Source organism: Corvus cornix, chromosome 6, assembly GCF_000738735.6.
Source record: "Corvus cornix cornix isolate S_Up_H32 chromosome 6, ASM73873v5, whole genome shotgun sequence".
In the NCBI taxonomy this organism is placed as follows: domain Eukaryota; kingdom Metazoa; phylum Chordata; class Aves; order Passeriformes; family Corvidae; genus Corvus; species Corvus cornix.
Window position 1 is genome coordinate 21,969,301 of NC_046336.1, and position 27,059 is coordinate 21,996,359.

Sequence of the window (27,059 nt, forward strand, 5' to 3'; positions counted from 1 at the left end):
TGAGGTCTAAGCCAGAACTATAAATAAGATGTCTCTGAGATTAAGACTTCAATACATGAAGGAAATGCAAAAGACTGGGCCTTAACAGGTTCTAGAGGTAGCAACGCTGATACAAGCATTGAAGAGAAGCAGTTCTGCCTTCTATTTATCGGTGTTTTACTTCCTGTAAAAGAGGGTTTCTCACTGCTTGGTGGTGCTATTGCAGTCCTTGAGAGGGCAAGCAAAAATATTGCTCTTGCTGGAATGACACTCATGAGTTCAACAGCATACTCCTTAACCAAAAGCAAAGAACTGCAGATAACAAAATAGATCTGACCCAACAAGCCCTTACTAAGATCATATTAATAAATGACAAAGCTGTCTGAATTTTGATACCAATCTTTCACACACACTGTAATTGAGACAGAGGTTTGATAGCCAATGTATTCATGAGCCTCCACCTGGGCACGTCAGAGCTTGCATGAATCTTCTGTATAGACTCTTGTGATATGTGTTTATTGAAGGTATGCATATTCTTCTGTTGCTTATCAAAAAGAGAACTCTAGTTTAGAATGAGCAGTGGTACTTAAAATGTGCAACTCTTCAGATAAATGCTTTCAGTAGACTACTGTGTCATCCTGGAAAGAATTCCCTCTCTGTGGCAGTGCATGTAAGTGTAGAGACATATGCCTGATGCTTCCTGCTGGAGCCAGGCTCATGTCACTGCACATTACTTCTTCAAGCAGTGTCCAAGTTCTGCTGAAAGATGGCTCTGTGGCTCTTCCCCTCAGCACACTTCACAATGGAAGAGCTCTCTTCAAGAGCTAGGAGTTGCCTCCTCTTTCCATTATGAAATCACACAATTCTCCCACACTAATGCATATGTGAATGAAGGATCAGTTTAATACACACACACAGAGCTGTCAAAATGTCATTGCAACTGTGCAAAGTTATCCTTCTCCTCTCAGATGCTCTCTCCAAAGTGCCACAGGTTGAGGACTCACTCACGGTATCTTGTCCCTTGCTGAAGCCACAGAGCATTGCCGAGAGGTGTCTAGGGCAGTGCACACAGCTGGAGTGGTCACTCTGGGCATCCTGCCTCATAACTGTGAGTGAATAAGGCAAGTGAATAGGGAAGAGCTTTTGATTTCTTTTAATTAAGATGGGGTTTATATGAGTTCAGAAAAGACTGAACATCACTGACATAAAGATACTGTCTAAGATACTTCCTTGGACATACAAGTCTCCATAAAAATGCAGATGTTTCTCTCAGCTATGCATTTTCAGTAGAGTTCTGATTTTCTGTTTATTTTTTGATTACCCCAAGCAAGCCACATCAATGCAGACAAAAACCCGGATGGTCCATAATGTTCTAGAGAAGAGCACAAAAGGAAACTTTTTTCTCACCCTTGCATATGTGTTCTTCATTCCCATATTGTAGGAAGGACCCATCTTTTCTTGCCCATCTCTTTTACTAGCTAATATAAAAAGTTATTGAATGCATTGACTGTCTTGAAGCTCTTGATAAATACTACTCCATGGGGTACTTAAAAACTGCTGTGACTCCCTGTTGAATATCAATTCCTTTTTCTTTTTTTCAGACATTTTCATTTTGCTTGTGGGTTTTTTGCTTGTTTTCTAGTCACCTTCTAGAGTAACTCAAGACAATGAGTTAGCAGAATATTTTGATTAGATAAAGGGAATGTTTCTTGAAGGCAAAGAAGCCTGTAAACACGAAAATTTACATCAGAAAACTGAACCTTAAGAGTTAGACCTTTCTAGTCAGGAAAAAAAAGACGTATTTAAAGTTTGAATTCAAAATTTCTCTAAACTCAGTACCTCTCTTTCTTATCATATCTTTTACTATGGAATACTTGGAAACAAACTATTTAAGACCAATAACTCTGCAGAAAGTACATAGTTGGAAAATGTGAATTACGAGTAAATTAGAGAAAAATCACTTTCTGCTGGTGTGCAATTTGCTAGAATACAAAAAAGAGATGAAATGTATTGAATATGTTACTTGTTATGAATTATTGTCCATTACAAATTGATGTCCTGCTCTTATCAGGGATCTGAGCCATATAGTATTTATCATTTTCTCTTTCTGTCCAGTTCATTAATATTAATTTTTTCCAGTTTCTCCTTACTTGCAAAACTTTCTTTTTCAAATTATACAACATCTACAGCTAAGTAGAAATATTTGTCATTTGAGAACATAACATAAAGATATCTGAAGAGTGAGATTGGGAGACAATTGCTGATTGTGTGTCACCGATGCTGCAAAATTTAGAAATACTAAATCTGAAATATAAATCTACAAAATGTATTGTAAGGCATAAAATAGCTTACCAAAACAATTAAGCTACTCAGACCTACCATTCACCTGAAGAAGTAAGTTCCTGTTTATGATTAGGAGCACATTTTTAAATTGCTCTTGTTTGTAAGCAATGTGCTGAGCTACTGTGGCATGAGAAGATAACTATATCCATCTGTACAATTCATGTTTTCTCTATAGGGGATAAATATTTTTGCATGGACTGGAGAGCTTAGAATATGTTTAGAAATCAATTCTATAGGTTTCTTCTCATAAAACAACCAAAACCCAAACCTACAAAGGGGTGACCCTTGCCCAAATCCATCTTTCAGGTTTTAAGGGTTAAGGTTGAGCCTTTCAAAAGCCCATTCTAAAACGAGAGGATAGCATAGCTAATTTGACCATCACTGAAAAATATGCTCATAGCTTGAAGCCAAAAGGTGCTTTTTTTCCCCCCACTGGAAATCAAGAATGGCACAAAGCACACACTTGAAAAAGAGAGAGGTTAGCAGTATCTAGATTGTTCAAACCACATGGCCTTCCCTTGCAGAGCCATTGCATCAGAAGTATGGCTGGCTGGGTTGTTTCCAGATTCTTCTGACCAGATTCTTCTGATCAACCTCTTCCAAGGAAATTGGATCCTCTGTAGTGACAACTTAAAATGCTTTGCCCAGATCAAGGCTAGTTCACTTAGTGAATTGAGCCACCTTTTATAAAATGGATTTGATTCCTGTCCAGAAGATCCATACAAAGTCTATATCCTGCTAGTCCTGAACTCGTAAGTGAATCTAATTCCATATATGAAAGTGAGTTTTGCCAGAAAGTCAGAATCAGGTTTAAAAGTGAAGCTACAGACCGAGCTCTTGGGACCGTGGTGTGAGAAGGATCAGGCATGCAAACTGTAATTCAGATGGGGCAATGGGTAAAGTTTGCAGGTCTGAAAGCTTCTAGAAGATATGGAGGCACCAATTTCCATGGCAGTTGCATGCTAAGATTAAACTGGTGTTATGCTAGTAAAAAATCCTTGGTCATTTTCACTTCCTCTAGTTTGCTATGTGTGGGTATCAATGGGATATCATTGGGATATCCCATTGATATATATCATATATATATAATATATATATAGATATATCCCCATTGGGATATCAATTGGAAGGGTCGTCCCAAAACACATGAAAGTCTGGCCTGACTACTTTCTGATGTATTGCTTCTGTGTTGGAATCAGCCTGTAAAAAAGAGAAGTTTGCAAATGTTGTTGCACTGACAACAGTTCCAAACCATGCCAACACTCTTAATTGCTGTTGCTCTCTGAGTGCTTAGTCACTCTGTTCCTGTACAGTCACTGAACAGCCTCACTGTCTACTAAATGCCTATTTAATTTGTTGTGTCCCTAGCATACTCTAGAAATTCTGGAAAATCATTTGCAGAGGTAGGATATGAGCCATCAGCTGACTCCACTGGGACACGACTCCTTAACTTTTTGATGTATGTACAGATAAAAGTCCTTCCATGAGCAATTGTTTCCAAGTATAAGGGTGTATGAGTGAATCATTCCTCACAGTAATGACAAAACACAGTCCCTTGTGAGCCAGCTAACCCTTATATGCTCACTATATAAGATGCAATTTTTTTCAGCTAAAACTTAATGGGGAATCTGGGGTACATGTAATGTAATTCCTCAGACTGGAATTTGCTCAGAACTTTTTGCAAGAGCACAGTGGAATTGGCAGTCATCACATTTGTCAGGATGTCAGCTGTGCAAGACGGCATCCCTTTAACAGGTACTAGTTTAGTAGTGGGGACATTTATTAGGGTTTATTAATGATTCAGAAGGGGAAAATGCTTCTAAATTAATACCTTTAATCATTTCTTGCTACAGCCTGCCTTTTCCCTAGAATGTTCCCAATAAACACATTGACCCAATTCTCTCTAGTAACTTCTCCAACCACAGCAATGGCTCAGAGAGAGCTGTCAGTTGTGATTTCACCTGTATTTGTCAGTGCAGTGTCTCAGTGCACTGGGACTAGAAAGGGAAGGAATGAATACTAATATTTCAGTGTCACATAGAAGCCTGCCTATCCTGTTCTTTCTTTCAAGATACAGATATTATGAAGAGATGTGGTGATAGGCAGCAGAATCTCATTTACCTGTGCTTGAGCCACAGTCACATCTTTGCAGTTCTTGTGTTGATGACTTGTAAATCTATTAACTGAAAGCATGTACCTCTTCTGGAGGGAATGGCAACAAAAGTGACGGGATTTTTTTTGGTTTCTATAGAGATATAAACACCAAAATGTATACCTTGTTAGACCACACAAAATTTTAAGGCAATGAAACTCTTGGAAGTAATCTTGAATCTCGCCAAAAGTAAATTTGGACTACCTTGTTCTTGGGAGATTTTTTTCAACTTCGGCTAAACAGTCATCCCCTAAGCAGACATCTATGTCTGTGAAAAAGTCCATGATTGGACTACCTGTTTTGAGCTTGTAATAAAAAATACATAATAGAGGGACTCCTATATTTTAAAGTGAGCTTTGAGGATTTTAGCTTCAATGTCATCTGCTGCATTTATGGTCACTATATCCAGCTACTCTAGGACTGTGTCTAAGGACATCTTAGAAATTATGGCTTTGGCCAGGGAATAGTTCATCAGTTAGTTCTCTTCTGCTTCAAGCCAACCATCAGTGCTGTAAAATTTGGATTAAAATAAATTTCAACAGAATTGATGCCAATCGGTTGAGTGTGGAATAGTTCAGAAGTCCAGTCTGAAGTCTCATACACCACCTCTGGCAGAAAACTTTTTTTTGCCCCTTCCCCTTCAAATTATAATATGACTCTCCCACCCTCCTCACCCACCTATACTGCACAGAACTAAATGAGGTTTTTAGAGATTAAAATGTTTGGGAGTGGAAATCTGGAATAAATTGAAAAATATTTCACAGTTATCAAATTAATGGGGTTCACACCTTGTGATCCAAGGAATCTGATGCTCTCAGCCAAATCAGTGAATGAGTACAGGATTACTGATTAGTGCAACTTAATCTCACTTAGCATTTGTAACCAAACATTGACTTACCTATCTCAAAATAGTTTCTCTTTTTTTGCTCATCCTCACTGTACTGGATGACTGATGATTTATTGTAATCATAGACCTGTATCATAAATCAGAAAATGGATGTTATCAATAACAGCTAGCAAAATGTATCTGTCTTGTCCTACAGTCCTGTAACCTTTGTCTCTTTATTTCTTTGTTGTAGACCTAAGCCTGATGATTTGTTTGCTGCTTAAAGATTCAAGGGTGGCTCTTCTCTGGTTGGTAAAGAGAAATTAATTGGCTTGAAAAATAGATCTTCACTTTATTACTTGCCATCATAAAAGTGACAGGTGTGCCACCACCATCCACATCACTGTTCTACCAGACAAATGTTAAATTGTAACTGTATTTTCTATTTTAGCCTTTTCCAGAAGAGGTGAATATGATGATAAAAGAAAATTTTGAATAAAATATCCTAAAGCTGTGAGACAAAACCCCGTGTTCCTGCCTGATCTGCCAAGTGAAAAGTAGAGAGATCTCTTCTGGCAAAACAAAAGCATTTAAATGTCTGGAATCAGTTGAACTTCTCTATATTATATAGGCAATGGAGCAGCATACAGGAAATGTGCTGAATCACTTGCTGTCCCTTAATATGCCACTATATAAAAGGTCTTAGCCCAGACTCAGTGGTGTCTTCCTTTTAGAGGCAAGCAATTAGCTTAAAGGAAAACTGTAAAGCATGTCTTTCCTATTCCACATTTGTACATTACGATATATTCAGGCTGATAGAAAGAACCTGACTCAATTAATTTTCATTTAGGGGCTATATAGGATATTAATGCTGATAACAATTGAGCAAATCAATGCAAGGAGAAATGATAAACAGAATTGTCTTTTCTTGTATGGTGATTTGCTAGAAAGTTCTAGTATGTGGTTTTTAAGATCACAATGCTGATAAACCCTGCCATGTTACACCTCTACACTGTATATACAAATTAAGTTTTTCTTCAATAAACCCGTAAAAATAACAATCACACCCCACTGGTTTGCTATTTGAAATAGTATTCTTTTTCAGTATGGTGTCATTTCACCTTTCTGCCTTCATGTTACCTCCTCAAAAACTGTGCTGGTTCCTTTGCTTTGCAAAGAGGAGTGCAAGAAAAATGAAAGTGGAGCAGTAGAAAGAACACCTTTGATTGTTATTCCCTCTTGCTTCAGCAGCTACACTCATGAGTAAATGCTGTGTATCTAATTGCAAATTGTTTGTGGTGGTACATGAGGCAAGCTGCAATACAGCTAGCCTAGGGTCCACATTTCCAGATAAATTTTTGAGGGGTTGGGGGAGAAGTACCAGGGAATCTTATTCCAAATCACAACAGTAAGAGGATCTTTACTATTTACATTTTTGGGAATAGGTTTGAAATTGTACCAAGTAGGTTTGTAATTATAAGTGATTATTAACAATTTATTAATGATTCTGGATGGCTAACTGGAGATACCTTAACGCAGAAACTGCTGAACTGTTTGTTCAGAAAGGAACACCCAAATTCACAGCTGATTTTTCAAACCCTAACCTAGGTCTTGCTGTAATAGTTTGAGATTAGCCTATGTGCACAGATTTGTGTGACTTTGAGGCAATTGTGCTGTAGAGTGATCATAACTATCCTGCCTTTTTTCTTTCCTAAAATCCACACTACCAGTAAAAGAAAACACTTAACACTCAAACTGGAATTGTTTGTGCTCATGATGCAGGGAAGTTAATTAACCTCTATAGCTTTCAAGCACAAGATGCAATAAACCTATTGCAATCTTTAGAAATGCATAAACTTCTGCATATTTTCCTTTTAAGCTCTTTAATATCTGTTTCAGAATTAAGCATTAACTTTAACAAGTTCACCTTAATCATTCATCAGGAAATAGAAAGAGCTCTCATTCCCAGAATAAAGGGGCAGGGAAGGAGCACACACATAAGTGAACTTCATTTTAGTTTTTACACCTAGAAAACTGCAAGTTTAATATCTCACTTAGCAGAGGTTAATGCTAACTGTCATTGGAATGAGCTGATGAATCAATGATTAATACAGTCAGTGTTTGCAAATGAAATTCCATGGTAAAATATAAACAAACTGAGGGACTTCGTAAGTTTTGCAAATTTTATTTTCTCATCAGAAAAAAAACCCAAACCAAAATCAGTTGGAAATAGGCTTCTAACTATTTTTCAGTATTGTACAAGTTTCCCCTGTTTTTTATTACAAGTTCAAAAAATCAGTGCAATACAATTTATCTCAGTCTGCTTCATACTTTTTAAGTAAACAGTAGGTTCAAAAGAGTAAATAAAACCAAATTTTCTTTCATTGATATAGCAATGAGACTCTACGTCTTAGTTAATTTATATGGTAGACAGGTTTATAACTGCTAAGTTAGCATCATGTTTTACAACAATTATTTCAAAAAATCTTACAAAAGTGTGCAGTAAATTTAAGTGCTTTCTAAAGCTATCTTCAAAGGTTCTCACTCCTTATCAGATATTCAATAAATCCTGTGTTGCAATAGTGAGTGCTTACATCATGCCAAGGACTATTTTAATTGTTCAATTTGGATATTAAATGCCAGGTGAACATTGATTTTTATTTTTTATGGTTTTATTCATTACAGCTTTTAGCCTTTTTGTTACTGAAGTTATTTAATTTACTAGCCAAACCTAGATTACTAATACTGACAAACTATGTCTAAGCCTGATGGTTCTGGTCCTGTCCTCAAGAAAAATATAGCAAAATTTGTTGCTCAGTTACATAAACTACAATATCTGTATCACTATTTTAAGACTTAGAATACTAGGTAGTTAGTCTGCATAATTTTATAATTCTTATGAGTAAAATATAGGGAGGAATTAGTCATGTCAAATCATAGAGGACATTGCAGATAAAAATTCCCTGCAGCCCCTGATGCTTGATGAGAACTCCATGGTGCAGTACTGTAAGACCCACCATACTTCTAATCCCAGTCTGCAAGACTGTCCCTGAATCCTAAAAGTGCAGCAAGCAGGGACTTCAGTCAGCTGTTCTAGGTAATCTCATAGCCTGAGCTTTCTGCCTAGGACATAGAACCCAGACATAAGCTATGTGGGCTTGCACATTTATTAAAATTGCAAAGAAACATCAAACTAATACTGGGCTGTTTCAGAGGTTGTTGTCACAATTGGCTGCTAGTGGTCTGTTATATTGTATCTCTGTGAGAAGAAATCTTCTTTCCTTCTTGCACTTCCCAAAGTTAAGAACAACTGCATGTCTTCTTCTGGGGGCATGTTTGTGACAACTAGGTCAGAGAGATGTAGCACAGTGTATGCCTTTTCTTCCTCACTTTGGCTTCCTTCTCTACTGCAAAGTAATAGGTCTAACTTTCTTGCGTGCTAAAAGAATCATTATCTGAGCAACACTGCAGGCTGTGTGTGTGAACAGCAGGTTTTTCTTTTGTTGCTCTGTTGAAATTAAATGCAACAGTTTGCTTTGTTCAGAATATTTTCTGTATGGTTTTGCCTGTCTGTTTTCATCATTCCCTGCTAGAACTTCTGGGCCATGAAGCCTAAATAAGGGCACTACCATCTCAGTGAGATTCTGGCAACCGCAGCAGGAACTACAGCACAGCAACTAATTGTCCCTTCTCAATTGATACCAGTGTTACTCAAGGATCCATTTCAACCAATATTCTCTTTCTTTCTCTTTGAAAGGTTTCCCCTCACCTGGAAATCCTCAGTTACCATAGAAATAGTGCTTGCATGCCCTAGTGATTGGGAGCACCGGGACATAAAGCGGCTGCTTTCATATACAGAGTGAGGCTCCTAGGTGCAGCTATGGGGAGCTCTGGTGAAGGCAGGGATGAACTTCTCCCTTTGAGTTATTCTCTTATAAACTTCCAAGGAAAAAAAATGCAAGTAGGGATATATTAAATATTATATTTCTATAAAAGGCCTGATCTAAGGACCAGTGGAGTCAGTGGGAATCTTTCCAATAATTCTTGTATGTTTTGAATCATACTGTAAACGCTTTCAGCCAGGAATGTGGCTCGGAAGCAGATCCTACAGATGATCCAGGGTCATCAAGACAACTTGCTTCAGTGAAAAATTATGTGAGGGCCTAGAACACTTTGATGTCCTTGTCATTAACTTTTGCTCCACACAGACAAACTTTTTGCCACAGGAATGACACGAGAAAAATATTTCCGTGGAGAATAAGGATTGAGAGGATAAAATTTAAACAGATTTGTTTTCCTGTCATGAATTACTGTATTGTTCTGCCTGTGCAGGATCCAGACTTTGGTGTGTAGCTGTCACTGAGAACCTTTCCCTGTCCGTTCTCCTTAGTTATGAGGCTTTTTATGGTCTTAGAACTTACTTACTAGTCCTGAGTGTGTACTTGGGCTACACTCTGTAATACAATTTACTCTTTCAGTTACTATATTTCTGTATGAGAAACAGCAATGAATGAACATGAAACTGTCTATTAGGTGGGATCAAAAGCACTGTGCATCATCAGGAAATAAGGTAAGAATGAGATGAAAACATTTCTTAGGGGCAGATAAAATGGCTTACAGAGGTTTCACACACTAATCCAGTCAACCAGCACTGCGCCAACTGGAACCTCTGCAGTGTAGTTTGATATGTTAAAGTAACAAGAACACTGATATATATTTCTGTCATTATTTAGGTTACTTAAACTGTTTTACCTCAGGAAGAATTCTTAATCCCTCAGATTCTGAATTCAATATAATAAAGCATAACTTAAGTTCTGCTGGGAAAATGCCTGCCCTGATACCTATAAAATCTCATACATTAATGTTCCCATATATTTCTAAGGCAAATATAAGCAAAATAATCCATTAGTATTCAAAGAGGGAAATGTAATTAGAAATAAAAATGTAAGATAACCACATCCACCTTCCCAGAAAGAGATTTACATTAAAGAACAAGATAAAAATGTTTGCTCTTAAAGATTTTTACTAGGTAATTTCTAACAGGGCAGACATCTCCTCCTCTTGTCTCGCACAGCTGTCCCAAACGAAGTAAGGGCTATATTTATCTTCAGTCCTGAATTTCTGAACTTGCGTTGTCATTCAGAGCTCTTCTAAGATAAAATACATCATCATTTACTCTATTAGAAAATAAATGTATGGATGTATTACGGAATTTGCATTCCATTACCTTGGTTTGCATGCCATAAAACATTTATTACACCCTTGGGCTACAGTCTTAATAATGACTGGGTGAAATGCACTAATGTGGTCTTGGCCTTGCTATAGAACAGAAGATTAATGCTCTTTGATGTCACCCAGCTAATAGTTGTGCTCTCCAATTTGTCCCTTCAAAAGACATTACAGCCCCACAGACAATCCCTGTAAGACTAAAGCTAGCAAAAAATGGTCAAACTAAACCACAAGCTGAAGCCCAGTTAACCAAATAAGCATTACATTAGATTTTCATCTCTAAAAATAAAGGTATGCAAGCATCCTTCAGTAAGAAAAGAAAGATCTTCCATGTTTCATTTCACCCTCTCCTTTTCTGATTATACCCTGCTGACATCAAGTTTAAAAAAAGACATCAATATTTTCTTATGTTTTATGGCAGATACAAAATAACGTTTTAGTTAAGCCCCTGAAAGGCATATATCAATACTTTCTACAGTCCCGAGCCTCTCAGGCTCTTCTCATGTAATAAATTTCACATGACTCTGATAAAACTATTGAATTTTTGCCTACCTGCTCTTCTTTAGAGAGAGGAGGAAGAGGTTGTCCCTTTAACCTCAAAAGATAACTATGAGATTTTTAAACTTGTTTACACAATGCATTGCTAATATTTGTGTAGCTTATAAAGAACCCTAAAACACTTAATGCAATTAAACTAGCTAGTCATACCAGCAAAATTCGCAGTCTTGTCAGTCTTAATGAATTGACCTGTGGATCAGTGTTTGGATGACAAACATAGGGGGAAAACTGTAAGGAGGAGCCTTGTGCTTCTCCCTGAGCCCCTGTCCCAGTAGTTGAGGGGATGGCTGTGCTGCTGTATGTATCCACCTTCTGATGATCCTAAATTGAGAAAGAGCCGCCCTGGTTCACATCTGATGTAAATCAACATTGTTATTTTGAAAGCAGTGCAGTAATGATGACTTACACCAGCTGAGTATTTTGACAAGACTGTATTATTTGTCACACTGTCTGTGTTCCAGTCTGGAGATCTAGCACTACGCCCATCTGAATTTTCCAAATAGTTTTAACACGGGATTTTCCTCCTGCTGCAATTTCATATTTTGACTAAAATGGTTTTGGAATGTCCTTTCCGACTGAGGACTATCTGCTGGTATTTCCAACTGGAGATCACTGTGCTTCTGGGGTGAAGGAAGCCTGTATCTGTTTGAAGCAAAGCCGTTTGTAATCAAGTAATGTAAAGCACTAGATATATAATCAGCGTGTGCTATATTAAAATCCTTTCAGAGCTCTGGATATTGACTGACAGGCTATCCAACAGCATGCTTATATAGCATAAAAATTTTACAAAGCAGAAACACTAAAGTAGTGGTCATAAAGCAATCCTTTGCAAGCAGTTGTGATTAACATAGCAGATGAGCCAAAGTGAACATCTTTTTCTTTTTTTCTTTCATACGGCAAGAGAGAGCACAGTCTGTTTTAAAAATCCCAGTGCACAGGGAATAGAGAAACACAGAGAGGAAACGGAGACTCTACAGTAAATTTTGATAAATAGATTATAAAAAAAGAGTGACAAATTGGTGTTTGTTGAACAGCAGATGGAAAATGTCTAAGTACAGCTCTGCCAACCTAACAGTGGTCCTGAAAATGAGATGACAAGGAAATAATCCAGATTGTCATTTTTTCCAGCACCTATTCTGAAGCAAAAAGTTTTAACACTCTTCTAACTACATGGCAGGTCTCATGTTGCTGGTTGTGTATATTATACGTGTTGGATATATGATTATGGAAAATCAAGTGTTAGTAGTAGGAATAGATATCAGTACATTTATTTAGATTATTAATTTTAAAGGAATGTCTTTACAAATCTCCAAAGGCCTGTGTAGAATTTTGATCATTATGTGTGAATAAGCATTTCTGTTCTAAACATAGAAGTTTTGCATTACAAAGGTACTATCTTCACTTCAAACCCCAAAGATTGAAGTAAAATGTAACAGGACAAGCCATATAGATTTGGGGACCTAATATGGGGAATAATACAATGTTTAGTTGAACAGTAGGGAAGTTTAATATCTAAATGCCAAGGATTTTTAGTTATCTGTGTAGAACCACTTTCCTCTCTCCTTTTCAAAATGCCAAATCCCCTGTAATGATCACAAGACATTTGGACTGCAGTCTTAGAAAAGCCTCCACCAGCACTGGTGCACAGGTCTGTGCAGTACCATAACACATTTATTTCAAAGCCAATTTCAAGCAAATTGCAAGTGCCACTTCTTCTACCTGGTTGGATGTGTGATTTAAGTCTCTCATTTAAGTCCTAGTTAAACCTGCATCTCCTCCACTTGAGCTCTGGTGAACTCAGGCTCTGGCATCTTTGTGTTTGAAAGCTGCAGAACTGTCTCTGTGTGCATGCCAGATAACTGTTGTAGGAAAGAATAAAGATATTCCACTTCCAGGTACAAAGTAGGCTGATCTCTTCATGTTTTCCTCCCATACAAGCAGCATATCTCTCTTGGCAACTGTATTTATGCTGGCTTCTGGCTGTGTTGATATTTTCCCTTTGGCTGACAGGCAGGTCAGAAATTACGCTGGTGTGCACTTAGCCTAGCAATGCCTGCTTGTAGAGCCCAAAACACAGAGGCCAGGCCTGTTCTGCTCCTCTCTGCAAACCTTTCCAGGCTTGGCAGCCAGATGTGACTGCTGTTTGTGTGAGCTTGCCATATCACACTGTGATGCTGCAGCTCAGGGTCACCAAACATCTGCCCCATGAGAAGCTGATAATTGCTTTCATCCCAGAGCTTGGTGGGTAACACACATTATCACTGTCAGCCTTGATTCCCTTCTCACCTTGCACAGATACCTTTCACAAACAGTGAAGTATCTCTGCAAGACCAAGTTTAACCATTAAAACACTACCAGTAAACCAGCTTAATATCTTGAATCAAGAAGTGCCAGAACAGAAAACAGAATGTTGCTTGGTAGCTCCTACGTCCTTAGGACTTCTGCATACTTCTCCAGAGGAGTTTTCACTAGGACCTGTTTCTCTGAATCAGAAAACAGAGCATTCAAATTGTTCTTACCTTCTCCCCAACACAGAAAACTGTATGTTATGGTTAGTCCTTACAGTTATTAGACTCTTTCCATTAGACTCTTGCTACTCAGTAAGACAGATACTTGTTTACCTCTTAAATTTTGCATTCACTGTATGGCCACAGAGTCTACTTCAAAACTATCACTGAACTTTCTTTTTTACCCTTCTATTGTTTTCATTTATATACACAGAATTCTGGCAGAGTAAAAAGAAAAAAAGGTAGAATTTTCCAAGGTGTCCGTGTTGAGACATCTACAGCCTTGACTTCCCTCCATCTTTGGCTTTTTACAAAAAGGATCTAAATTTCAAAGTAAAAGTCCAGTCAATAGCAACTACAGTTTGATTTGGCCAGTGTTTCACGTTGATCACTTGTAGCTCAAGGAATAACACAGCTGGCGACTCCCTCTGAAGTCTTAAAGTGACTTGTTCAGCATCATAAAAAATATTCATTGGCAGAAGAAAGATAAGCTTCAGTTCTTAACAGTGGTGTTCAGTAGTGTTAGCCATGACTGCTTTTTTTCACATTTTAACTAGAGCAGGAGATGAAGTAAGAATCTTACCACACACCAGGTTCATTGACTGTACTGACCTGGGCACAGCATCCAATCGGTGCTCTGAGTAGTTCAGTAGTTTTATGGAATAAATAGGATGCTTAATGGTGTACGTGACAAAGGAACCAAAATAAGACTATGTGGCTAGTGTGGTTCTTGTTACCTAAATCTTGACTGACACACAGAACTATTAAAATATGACTTTATTGTTCCACATTTAAAGCAAGCAATACTTAAAGCATAGCTGCTAGCTTATTTTCAAGGGACTTTAGATTATTGGATTTATGCACAGACATCTAGCATTTAAATTGTCAAGTGGTTGCCAAAGAAGGGCTATTGACCTCTCTCTGTATTAGTCCTTAGAAAGGAATTAGACACAAACTTCATCTAAGAGTTTCACACACAGCTGCTGACAGGGGAAGAGATTGAGACCGAATATTAGGCTTAGTTTCCAGGATGTGAACTGCAGGAATAAGCTCCTGTGAAACTAGCCTCTTGGCCATGCCTTTATACCCCTGCTCCTTCCACAATTCAATCTCCTCTGTCTTCCATCTGCCATTCTGAGCCCACAGCAGCTGCAGAGAAATCATTGCTTGTTGTCTGTGCTCGGGTCAGAAGCAGTCAGTGCTGATAGCCTGGGTGGCTCTTCTGGCACAGAAGGCATGAAGGGGGTGTGGGATGCAGGTTATACTTTGCTCAGTGAGCAGAAACCAAACCAAGTGGCTGTTCTGGAAGCATGCACTTCATAATCCTGTTTTGCTTGTGTCCCACAGGTGAAAAACAGTATGTCCACTATAATTGTAGGGTCTAATATGATGTACAAGGATGGCATAGTAAAGCTTTCAAAATTCAATTCCTACCTCTCGTGTATAGAGTCTGCTGCTATTTCTTAGTCAGCTTTGAAGAACCTGGTCTTAAGATCCTCTTGCTTCCACTTTCCCACTATGGTGCTGCCGGACTGTAGGATTTAAAATCTCTTCTTTTAGCTTAATCAACTGCAATGATTTGGGTAAATAATTGTTAAAAAAAAAATCTTATGTTTCATGAGAAATAATTTAATTTCACTTATATGCTACCATTTTTAACATCTAAAGTGTTGTGCTGTTGATGGGTTAGTACTTTTCTGTCATACATTGTAATACCCTCAATGTCACCAATGTAAATCAGTTAATCAAATTTTTTAAAATTGCATTCATTTTACAGGATTTATTGCGTCCAAGAATAAGGATCTGCTTTGCATGAGAAAATATCTGTCAAACATTCATTTGTAGCTTGAAAACAGGAAATTCTAGCAGAAGTATGGCTTACTCAGCTTTTTCTGCTTTGGCTATCTCAAGGAAAGTACTACTCTTATGCTCTTATGGCATCACTCAATCTAAAAATGGTAGCCTGTTACCTAGTCATAGCCAGTAATGATCCTCTGTGATCACTAACCTTGCTTTTCAGTGCAAGTGCTGACTTGGCCATAGCCCACTACATTAATAGTAGCACCACTGTTTAAACTGGGGGAGAAAATCTGTTTGTTGAGTGCCTGTGTTTGATATAGCCCTTAGTTTAGTAGCCATTGAGTTCAAGGAGCCCTCCTGCATGTTGAAAAAGCCAAAAAGGGGTAAATAAAACCATTTGTTATGTGGCTGTCTTCTACTAATAAATTCCTGGATACTGGAATCACTGCTGGCAGGTCAGCGTGCATCTTGTTTGCAGACGTGCAGTCAGCCCATTCTTCCATGCTGTAGGTGACGTTCCATGTACTTTGCAGATCACAATGTAAAAATTTAATGGGCAGATTCTGAGAAAGTGTGAGTGTTTTTAGGAGAGACATATATCAAAGTTCTTGGGTGATTTTTAATTCTTCCAAACAGAATATGTAGATACCTATCAGTTACCTTTTTTCTAAACACAGATAGCAGTTACCCAGTGTGGTTGTAAAAAAGGCAATGGCTCATTAACCAAGTTTTCAGCACTTTTCTATAGAATTATAAGACATGGGTTACCTCTAGCAGGTGTTCAGGATATACATTCAAAAATCCATCTTCTGCAATGGGTAACAGCTGGTACAGCTGCCTTATATCAATCTTGTGGTAAGCCTGACAGAAATCAAACTCCGAAATTGAAGAAGGATTTTGCTGCAAGGCACAAGTGCATGCAGTTCATTTAATTATTTCAGGAAGTCATGTATACTTTGCTCATTTCAGACCAAAATGCATAACGTTTATATCTTTCAAATGCTTTTTGTACAATTAATTACAAGCTGTTCTTGGCTTGCATGGGTATCTGGTAGGAAGGGTATGGTTGATCTTTTCTGAGGCAATTCTTTTCCTTCCAGTAAATCTTAAAGAATTTTATGGGATGATTTTTTTAGTAGGCCCTTTGTTATAGGAAACTCTACAGGAGGGTGTTCTGTGCAGCTCTTTATTTGTTATGTATGCAAGAATATTTGAGACTCTAAGTGGACCTATAATTGTGCAGGTGGCACCCAGCTGTCTTTCTCTCCTATCACACCGGAAGGTTTAATCCCTTCATTCTTGTAGAACCAGACTGCTTGGGAGGCTAAAAGGCAAGTTGGACCAACCTCAGTTGAGATAAAGTGGAATTTTTGTGGATGATGTTTGCTGACAGGGCAAATGTTCTGTCTGTTCTAAAAAAGTATGACCACATTTTATTTGCATCTGGCAAAGCCAGTATGTTATTCTGACTTTCTGTACCTCTTTCCGTATTATCAACTTCCTTGCCCAGGACATTGAAAGAAAATTAGAACACTGGTAACTCAAACTGCAGTCTGTGATAGCCTGTGATCTCATGGCAGGCTTCTCATTCTATTCTTAAGTCTTGCAGAAGAGAGCATCCAGGGAAACCTAAAAGCTGTCATAGTGGCTATCATTTTCTAAATCATCTAGATGAAAAGGGAAACCTAAATCAAAAGTGAACCCATCACCTAAATGAAAAGTAAAATATTTTGAATATATAAGACCTTAGTAAGCTCCATCCATATTGCAGTGAGGAAGGGTGAAAACTGCTGGAAGCATGACAAATCATTGTTAAATATAACTCAGTTCTCAAATGGACTCTTATTTGGGATATGTAGTCAGTTTTGAGCAAGTAAAACTCAGACTTTACTGTGAAGAACTAGTGATTTGGAAAAGCTAGTCTGCCCATAGGCTTTTATTGATGCAAGCATATGTAGAGCCATAAGTAATGTGTTTATATATTAAAAATCAAGAAAGGAATTGCTAGAGTTCAAGGAAAAGCATGACAGAACAAGAGGCCCTTTTCCTGCCTGGCATGTTCCTCCCTTGCAAATAATCGGTTGATGATATGTGCAACAAAGAAAGAATCACTGCATGAAAAACTGCAGCCTCCCCCAGTTATTGCTTTCCTCACACTTCCTGCCAGAACAAGGGAATAAAAGCTTTCAATTTGATGTTGATGTTATTTCCTTGAATGGTTTTGTTAAAGTGCTGAACGTACAGTTTGTTTGCTAGCAACCTTTGGATTTACGAGTTGCCAGTCCTGGAGATGTTGCTGTTTGTCATGCATTTTACTCCTGATTTCCCTTCTTTATCCTCCTGCCTTCAAACCTTTTTAAAGTCTTTCCACTGCTGATACTCACTCTGATGCTAACTGGTAGTAATAGAGGGCTGTGCAGCTGTGGCACTGTAGCTTCTCTGGATAATGCTGACCGCAGACTTAGCAGCATGTGCCAGCTCAGCACATCTTGATAACTCATAATCCCTACCATAGGTTTTTATAGTTTGTCTGGTCTACTGTAAATCTCTAACTCACTGTCATCGACAGAGCTCTTGACCTGATTCATAGGCACCAGGAATTAAGCTCCTGTCACACTCTGTTAGAAGATGACACCATTTATGCTGTGATATTATACAAACAGAAATAGATGCTCTTGAATATATTGAATCATATAACAGCGTCAAAGGTCATGTTATTATTTTGAATCTCGTTAATTAAGCAAAATAAGGAAAAACAAGGAGGAAAAAAAAAGTCAAAAAAAAGAACAAAAACTAAACTTGTGTACTAGCCAGCACATTGAAGTACAGGCAGGTTATCTGATCTTTTCTACTAACACATCTGTAATTTGGGATAATCTTGTGCGTAATAAGAAAAATATGTACATTACTAAAAAGAAATAGTCTGTGGAGTTTTTTCCCCCCTGTCTCGCTGTGAATGGATAAGAGAGTTCTCAGTCCTATTGCAGTTCACATTGTTTCTCAGCTATGGAAAGATTCTGTCCCTCTAAGGAAAAAGGACCTCCAAAGTGTTAAAAAAAAGAAATAAATCAAATCACTTTTGAAATTTTGATGCAGCAGAAATTATATAGGTTGTGCTGTAAAAAGGAGCCCAGTCCAATTCTGTCTAGCTCCTCATTAAAAATCAATTTGTCTAGTAATGAGGACCCTGGACAGAGTACCAAAACACCAGAATTTTATTCTAGATCAGATCCTGGCTTTTCATAGGACTTTTGTACTGAGGCTTCAGTTCCTTGTGCTTTTGATTTTTACTGCATCATTTCTAAGTTTGGCCCGTTCTTAGTGTAAGGTCCCAGGAGACTGCTCAGTGCAGCTGGCTAGAGGAACCTCTGATTGCAGGTGGAGAAGCAGGATGCTGTAATAAAGCAAACTTGATCCTTGGTGGCTCTAAGTAGGACAGAATGATGAAATTGCTTTGAAAAAAATATTCTAAAATGCATGACTTAAATTTTATTTGGTCATTCAAACCAAATTAAATTCATTTTGCCTTTGTTACCTGAACAAATATAGGTGTTTTTAATGGAGAAAGTAAAGTGGTTTTGATTGTTATACATGATATAATAAGAAATCGATCTTCATGGAAATTTTTATGTATTTTTACTTCTCAGATTTGGCAGCATGGAATAATTTGATAATTAGTAGATTCCTTGATTTCATAAGGCTAACTAAATACTGCTTGGTATACAAACATGATTCAATGAAAGAAGCCTTGTTTGAGTGAGTACAAGTTTCTTTTTGAGAATTATACCAGTTCCTATTTTGCATTTTTTGGTAAATGGTGATGAAACTGTTCCTCCAGCTGTACTTTCCTGAAAAAATGTGTCTGACCCACTTAACACAAGAACACGTAAATGCTCAGAAATGTATTATTATTATTTCAGACAGTTCCCAGTCCCCCTAACTCTATCAGCTTCATGATCAGATTTCCAAATTGTGAAAATCTGATGAGTAAGAAAGTAATCACAGAGGAACAGAATAATATTGTATTTGTAAGAGAGGAGACCACACAAGGACCAGGTTACCTCTGCTGCAGGTGACTCTTGACTATATCAGTAGCTGTCATCTGAAAGCCGGTTTGTGAAGCAAGTTAGTTATTCCAGCTCATGCAGAGGAGGTGGCAGAGAAGGGAGCAAATGCCTTATGATACATCCATTCTCCTTCAGGCAAGTTCAGTGCAGTCAGTAAGGAACGAATGGGCCCACGCCAGCTCCTTGGAGGACTTTTTCCCTTTTGTTGGTGATAGGAAGGCACTGGCACACAGAATAGTGAGCACTGTGTCTTCCCCTGTCTATTGTGTTTCAGTTCCTACAGAGGAGGATTCAGCTTCCTTCAGTCAAGTTCACTTGAGAAGGTTTGTTTTGCCCCTTGAATTGTAGAGGTACATATTGTCATTAAAATAACTTTATTGAAAATTTGGCCCCATTTTACCTCATAGACATATTTTTCCTCTAGTAGTGTCAAGAAATATAGTATTTTAATTTGTCATAGATAGGGCCTGACAATATCTACAAAATCAAAACCCTCAAGAGCTTGATTTGGTATTCTAATTCAGTGACTTCTCTGTGGCGTGGTACATATAATCTATAGAACTTCTGTCTATATCTCTAAGGCACATTGGTGCCAATTGATTGTGCTAAGGAGACATGGAAGGAAAGACAGCCACTCCTCTGGCATGCATTACTTCTTGCCTTAGGATACAGCAAACCTCTGTGTGAACTCTCTAGAGCTCTGACTGCACTGATCAGAAAGGAGAAGATCCAGCAGTTCCTCACCCCCAAGCTGTGCTGAACTTGCTACAGGTTGCTTATTCCAGGGCAGTCAGGGATAAGGTAACTGCTGCAAGGCTACCCTTGCCTGGATTCCAGAGTGGCCATAGGTATTGTTTCATGTCTTGGCAACAAAATCCCCCCCAGATGGGGTGCCTCCAGCACTGACAAATGCAGGATTTCTAACATACCTTTGCAGGAGGGTAAATACCAGTTTCTCTTAAAATCTACTGATAAGGACTCTGTCTCAACTTGGGTCTTTTTAGTCCCTCACAGGAATGACCAGCCCATTGGGACAGAATGGGACAAAGATGCAGAGAGTTTGTAGCCTGTTGCACCCACAATCCTTAACCATTTTAGGTGTAACACAGGCAACTGTTAGATTGATACTGATTTCTTCAGTAGAAAAATTCAATGGACTACTTGTTAGCCCGATGCATGTCATCTGGCTAAGTACTAAAGCTCTGTCACTATTTTAACAACATCATTGCATGTTTTATCTTTATTGTAGAAACAAATTTATTAAAATTATATATATTAAGGCAGACAACAATCAGATCAGTTCTCTTCTGTACTAGAGAAACTATCCAACAATGATATTTTCCAAATTCCAGTGTGTTTTCCTGTGCTTTATAATTTGATATTTCAGTGCACTGTCACTTGAAATTAATTGCAACTAATTAAAAGTGATCCAGTTAGGACAATTGGACAATAGTGCCCTGGAGATTGCTTCATTCCCAGGGGTTTTAGTGACTTGCTGCTGCACTGGTTCAAGTCTTCAGAAGGGTGCTATACATCATAATGTCATTTTACATTGTTATTTCTCTGAAAGCAGCAATTTAAAAGAGTCTCCAGTGAACCTTGAGCAACTTCGCACTAAAAAGAAAAATGTTACTGTTCAAGATCTGTAAAATATAAAATATAGATTCAAAGAAATCACTTGACATGAATAGTAGTATTAAATTTGTGCCATTATTTGCATGTAATATATAATGTTGTAGTAAAAGGCTAAGAAAGCGTTTAGGCTGCTCCAGGGCTCATTGATTTTTCTGCACCTTTGCTCAAACTAGGTCAAAACCAATGTTGGTCTTATTTTATCACACATATTTTTCTCATGTTTAAGACTTCTGTGCTAAAGTGATATAACATAGTTTAAGCCCACAATGTATTGTGGCCTCCAACACCTATTTAGAGAAAAGCAATATTCTTGTTTTGGTTTAGATTACCCTAACCAAGCAGCTGGCTAATGTGACCTAAACTTCAGAATATACAGAGGCCCTATTTTTTAGTAACTTGGGTGAACTGAGGGCTTAATGGAATAAGGCTTGCTTTCACGTTAGGGTGAAGGCCAGTCATTGAAAGAATTATGAAAATGAACCTTGTAACCAGTGCAAACATGTTAACACAGTTACACAGCTCATTTGATATTCTGCCTCACCACTATGAGCAGAAACATAGAGCCTACTAAAATTAGATTTTGTCCCAAGTCCCAAAGCAACAAATCTTCCTGCCTGTGCAACCCATACTTAGCAAACTTTATTCTGTGAAGAAATAGAGATGCAGAATTGGGATCAGAATAGTTCTCAAAGAGGAAAAACATAAGCTAGAGGCTATTTTTAGACAATGATGAGGCTTTCAAACAAACAGTATATTGTCCTGACATTTCACATCATTTCTCCACTGTGAAACATGTTCTATCATAGAAACCAGCCCATTTGTTATAGTGTGTGATCCTTCCTCCCACTACAGCACATCTGGAACATCACCTCCTCTCAACATATTTTGTTTTTCTTAATTCATCTGGTTTCTGAACAGGACCATCAGTCAGTCTTTGAATAGGTTTGATTCAACACTGTGTTATTTCATTTCTACGCAGCCATAATAGCACAAAAATCAATGGAGTTGTACTGACATACAAATTGAGTAATGTATTGGCAGATCAGACCTATTGAATCTGTTTTACTCGCAAGACCATTAAAATTGGTTTTAAAAAAACTTCAGCGGTGAGAAAAGCAGTAGTTTAGCTTTGTGCATAAAATCCATCCTGTGTTCTAATACTTGGGCTCATATTAATGGGAAAATGAGTGGATTCTTCACTTTCTTATCAAGAAACTATTGAGGAAAGTTACGTTAAAAAATGTGTGTATTTCTTTGTACATCAGTAATCTCTTTCTCTTCTATAGACGGGGAACTGATGACATTCACCTGTATTAATAGATAAACTACAGGAAAAAAAACAAAAGAGGGACAAAATGCTGGTTCCACTACATTCAGTTGGAGTTTTATGTCCAACTTTGCTGGAATTAGGAATTTATCCTAGAGATCTCCTTTCTTTATTTATTCCAACTCAGCCACACTAACCAGCATACAAAGTACATGCTTCCTTGTAAGCGTGGCATTATTATCTTCTTCATTAGATCAACACAAACCTCTCAGCATTTCTCTGGGACTATCCCAATATCCTCTTGCTAAATGCAAAGCGAGATTAAGCAGACTTGCAGTGTGTTCTGTGCATGCTGGAACTCGGGCTTTGGCAGGCTTCAAGAAGAGAGGGTTCCAGAGAGAGTCAGTAGGAATGTTTTGTCCATCAAGATGTTTGAATTGGACAATAAAAGCACTCCAGGCAGTTGTAAGTTATAACCACTTGAAGATACCAAAAAAAAGGCAGTCTCAGAGATAACTGAATCCAAGACAATCCACTTTGGTTGGAAGATAACTCATGTCACTGCTGCTGCAGTTGGTTTTAAAAAAGTAATCTTTTTCTATTCAAGGCAGGGAAGAAAACTAAAACACAGGAATGACTGGGCGAAACTTAAAGAAGCCTCACATGCATTAACCTTTATTTTGTTGGTAGACACATACAGGTTTTTTTTCTCAGAGTGCTGGTAACCAATCATAAAGTGGGAATGAATGCTCTCTCTCTGCTTCTCTCTCCCCGTCCTCCTTGTCCACTACTCCCCCTCCCCCTTTCTTTCTTCCCCCACCTCTCTTTCTCTCTGTAAGTTTTGAATCTGATTCAGGCTGTGGTCTCACGTTCGCTGCAGAAATTACTTTACTAGCTTAAGACAAAACTCCTGCTGGTTTAACCTCTTCCCTTGCCAAAGGTTATTGGCCCCAGAGTGCTGCAAAGTTAAGTGGATTACTTCAGGCAATCTTCTATGGTAGGCTGAACTGCCTTGGCTGATTTTGCAGTGAAGTGGGTGAGGATCCCTCATCTGCCCCACTCTGCTTGCTTTGCAGGATGCTGTGGAGAGGTAGCGGCCTAGCCATCTCTGCTGTGAATCCCTGAATGCATCTTCAGTATGATCCTAAGGAAAACTTAAAAATTTTTAAGTGTATTTTGTGCTATATCCTCCTTACTAAGGTCTCTTTGTGACACTGTTCTTCCATACCTGTTCTGAAAGAACAGATCAGGGTCTCCAAGGTTTTAACCCACTCTGGCTGTCTCTGATGGAAGAGGCAGTGGGGCAAAAAACCCTGACAGATTAAATGTCTCAGACCCATCTCCCATTTACTGAACTTAAGGGGTGTTTAGTTGAATAAAGATAGTATAGCTTGATCTGTATTAAAGAACTGTCTTATGGTATTTCAGAACCACTAAAATAATTTTACAAAATTACATATACTACATATTCCAGTGTAGAGACAGACACGCAGGGAGACTGGATAGTTAGCACATGTGAGACATTTCTGTAACTTAATAAAAATAATAGCAAAATGGTATCACAAAGTCTTGTTCTTTCAACTTCTCAGTGTAAACTTTCTGGGTTTGTATTCTGGCAAACCAGTAAACAGAAATCTGGTTTTTGCAAACATTTTAAGGGCTCTATTCCATGGTGTACAACACCTGGTGTATCTCAACTCTTGGCGTAATTTAAACAAACAGGCCATGTAACACATCTCTCTCTCAGTCAAATAAAGCAGACTTGGTGTGCTGCCAATTCCGATCTCATTTATTTGCTAACCCTGGGTTTTATTTATTCCCTGAATCATCAAACACATTGCAGAGAGTGACAGGAGCAGACAATATTACATCTAATAGCTATATAATAATGTAAATAAAATCTGGTAAATCATCAGGTACATTATTTGCCTGGTTTTAACTGCCCCACTTAATTTTGTGGACTTGAACCAAAAGTATAGTAAATGAAAAAGCTTTTTGCATTGAGCAAAGTTAGAAAGAATATACCCATTGGATACTGATGCCCTGTTATTTAGATTAAGTGAAAAATACCTTTAATAAAAAAATACACCTGGATGTAATACAAAATTTCCTGCAAAATTTGCTCATTATTGTCTGTGGCAAAATCTCTTCTGACTTCAGTGACTCAGGGATCAGCCCAGTACTGCCTAGCTGTGGGATACAGTCCTGCAAGCAGTAACGGATGTGAGGCTCTATGAAACGCTGGAATGCTTTCAGTGTTGAGTAAGAGTTACTGAGATGATTTCTGTGATCAGAGGGAGAGGAACCAAGGGGGAAAGAAGGGATGAAAGCAATACTTTGAAGAACTGTGAAGGAGATCACTCTCAGTTCCCACAGGGGTGAAGGGTTCATGTCCAACAGACCATTGTGTGGATTAGATCTGAAGAACAAGTGTGTAGGTGACAAAGTCTTGTGTTTGTTTAATGCTTCTGTTTTAATGAGATTTGTCTACCAAAGGTCTAACTCAACTTTACATCAGATTGATTTCTTCTGTAGAGTTGATTTAAACCACCACCAGGTGAAGGATGGGAGCTGACAGGTCAGCTACATGTCACTTCTAAAGATAGCTATTGAAAAGAGGAGCTATAATTTTTGTGTATGTTGTTGAAATACATTTCTGAAAACTGAATCCAAGAAGTGTCTTCAAGAGCAGCATGTAAATAATGAATGGAAATTGATGGCCTGAAGACTTTTGTGTACAGTTTCTGACTATAAAGTTCACCAAACACTCACTTTCTTCTGTTTATTAGTTGGCTGTTCCTGCTAGGTTAACATGGGAAGAGAAGACTGGAGTACTTGGGGTTGTGCCTTGACCATGTAATTGGAAAAGTAAATGATTTCCCTATGATCAGAGTTGGAATCTGTGCCAAAATGACTGAGCTCCATTCAAAAACCCCTTTTCATGAGTCATTTTGTGGCAGTGCTTGTTAAAAGATGGCAAAATACCAGGAGTAAAATGATCAGCACACCTCAGGCTGCTAATAATAACAAAATAAGCTTTTCCTACTGTGAACCTGGCTCCTCTCTAGAGTCTTCACACTTACAGGAGCTTCCTATGCAAGAGTAAGTCAGAATCAGGCCATGATTTTTTTTTTCTTTAAAAAATGTATTTTAAGATCCCAATTTATCTGCTGCCCTAAAATGTAAAGGAGTGCTTAACTTTCCAGTTTGTTAACGAGTTCCAGTGTCCTTTAGCATGTGTCTCTTAGAAAAGAATGCAATATTTTGCATTTGAAAAAGAATGAATGGCAAGGCATGGTTACAGAGGCTGGAATTCAAGAATCATTGGCCTTGCTACTGAAAGCCATGAATCACTGGCTTGACTGTTCCAGGTCCAGCTCTGGACACCCCTCTGTCTCCTAAACCCATCACAATATATTAATTTGTGCTGCAGCTACTCATGCATTGTGCAATACATTCTTTATTACTCTGTTCTACTCATGCATTGTGCCCAAAGGACACAGATTTTTTTTTCCTAATTTTCTAAAAAAGCAGCAGAGGTCTGCAAGTCCTGTCAGATTTGAATCTAGTACATACTAGAGAAAACAACTATTTCTCATGTTCAGTGTAACAGTTAACTCTCCAGCATTTCAATAGTCATAGTGAGTAAGAGAGTATACCCTTTATTTCTGAGGATTTAGTTCCTTCCTCTATTATGTGGGCTGGGTAAAGAACATGGCCCTAAGTATTCTTCATGTGATTTATTCTACATTGACAACCACTTAAGTGGAGGCAAAGTTAGACCCAAAAGGCACAAAGTGATGAAAGCTGGAACTGAAAAATAGCATGACAGTCAAAATCGCTGAGTTTCACACAGCCCCTGCTCTAACAGTGTTAGAAAATTCTTGGTCGAAAAGAATCCCAAAGAGCCCTCTGGAAACCCAATCCCATGACTCATATGATCTCCTTGAAGGCTTTTTTCTTTCCCTCTACAAAATGACAGTGAATAAAGCCTGGTGGACTTCGCTACTTGCTGCAATTTGACAGCTTTTAGTCAAAATGTTTTCCATTTACAAGAGAAGAACTTCTTTAAATCCCAACCAAAGCTGAACACACTGGCATCTGCAAGTCAGACTGAGCTGGTTTTGGTTGAGTTGTAGGCTAGATCTTTCCACAGAGGTGGAATGCTTCTGTGGCAGGGGATGGGAAGGGATATGGAGGAGATGCACTACCTCAGGAACTTCGTGATGAGTTAACAGTGGTGGCTCAGACATTGTTTCCCAAGGACTCCCAAGAGCTGAGATGGCAATTAATGAATAAACACTTCTGTGCTTGCCTCGCTCACTAGATTGGTTGAAAGACTGAAAAGAAGCCAATGCCACTGCATTACTTGCTGCAGGTGAAGCCAGGAAGAATTCTGGTCACTATATGTATTGTGACTGTACAAAAGTAAATGGGAACAAAGGACTACCCTTTCCTTCCCAGCAGCCACTCTATGCTGATTCACAAAGGCCAGATGCTATCTGATCTTCCCACTGGGATTCAGTTAAGAATGCAGACCCTGAATACTCAAGTTCCCTCTGAGTATTACATAAAACTGAAAGTTAACTGAGCTGCTAAAAGAAGCATGCATCACATATATAAGTAAATTTTTTTTCATGATAAAGGTGTTGTTTTGATGACTGCTTTTTGGAATGTCCATATAAACTCAAAAGGC

At 38.3% G+C, this 27,059-nt stretch overlaps 1 long non-coding RNA gene across 3 annotated transcripts in view; it reads left to right on the top strand.

Annotated features, from left to right (window-relative positions):
• LOC109146085 overlaps positions 1-27,059 on the top strand; it is an 85,440-nt gene that overhangs the window by 43,011 nt on the left and 15,370 nt on the right. The window lies entirely within an intron of this gene.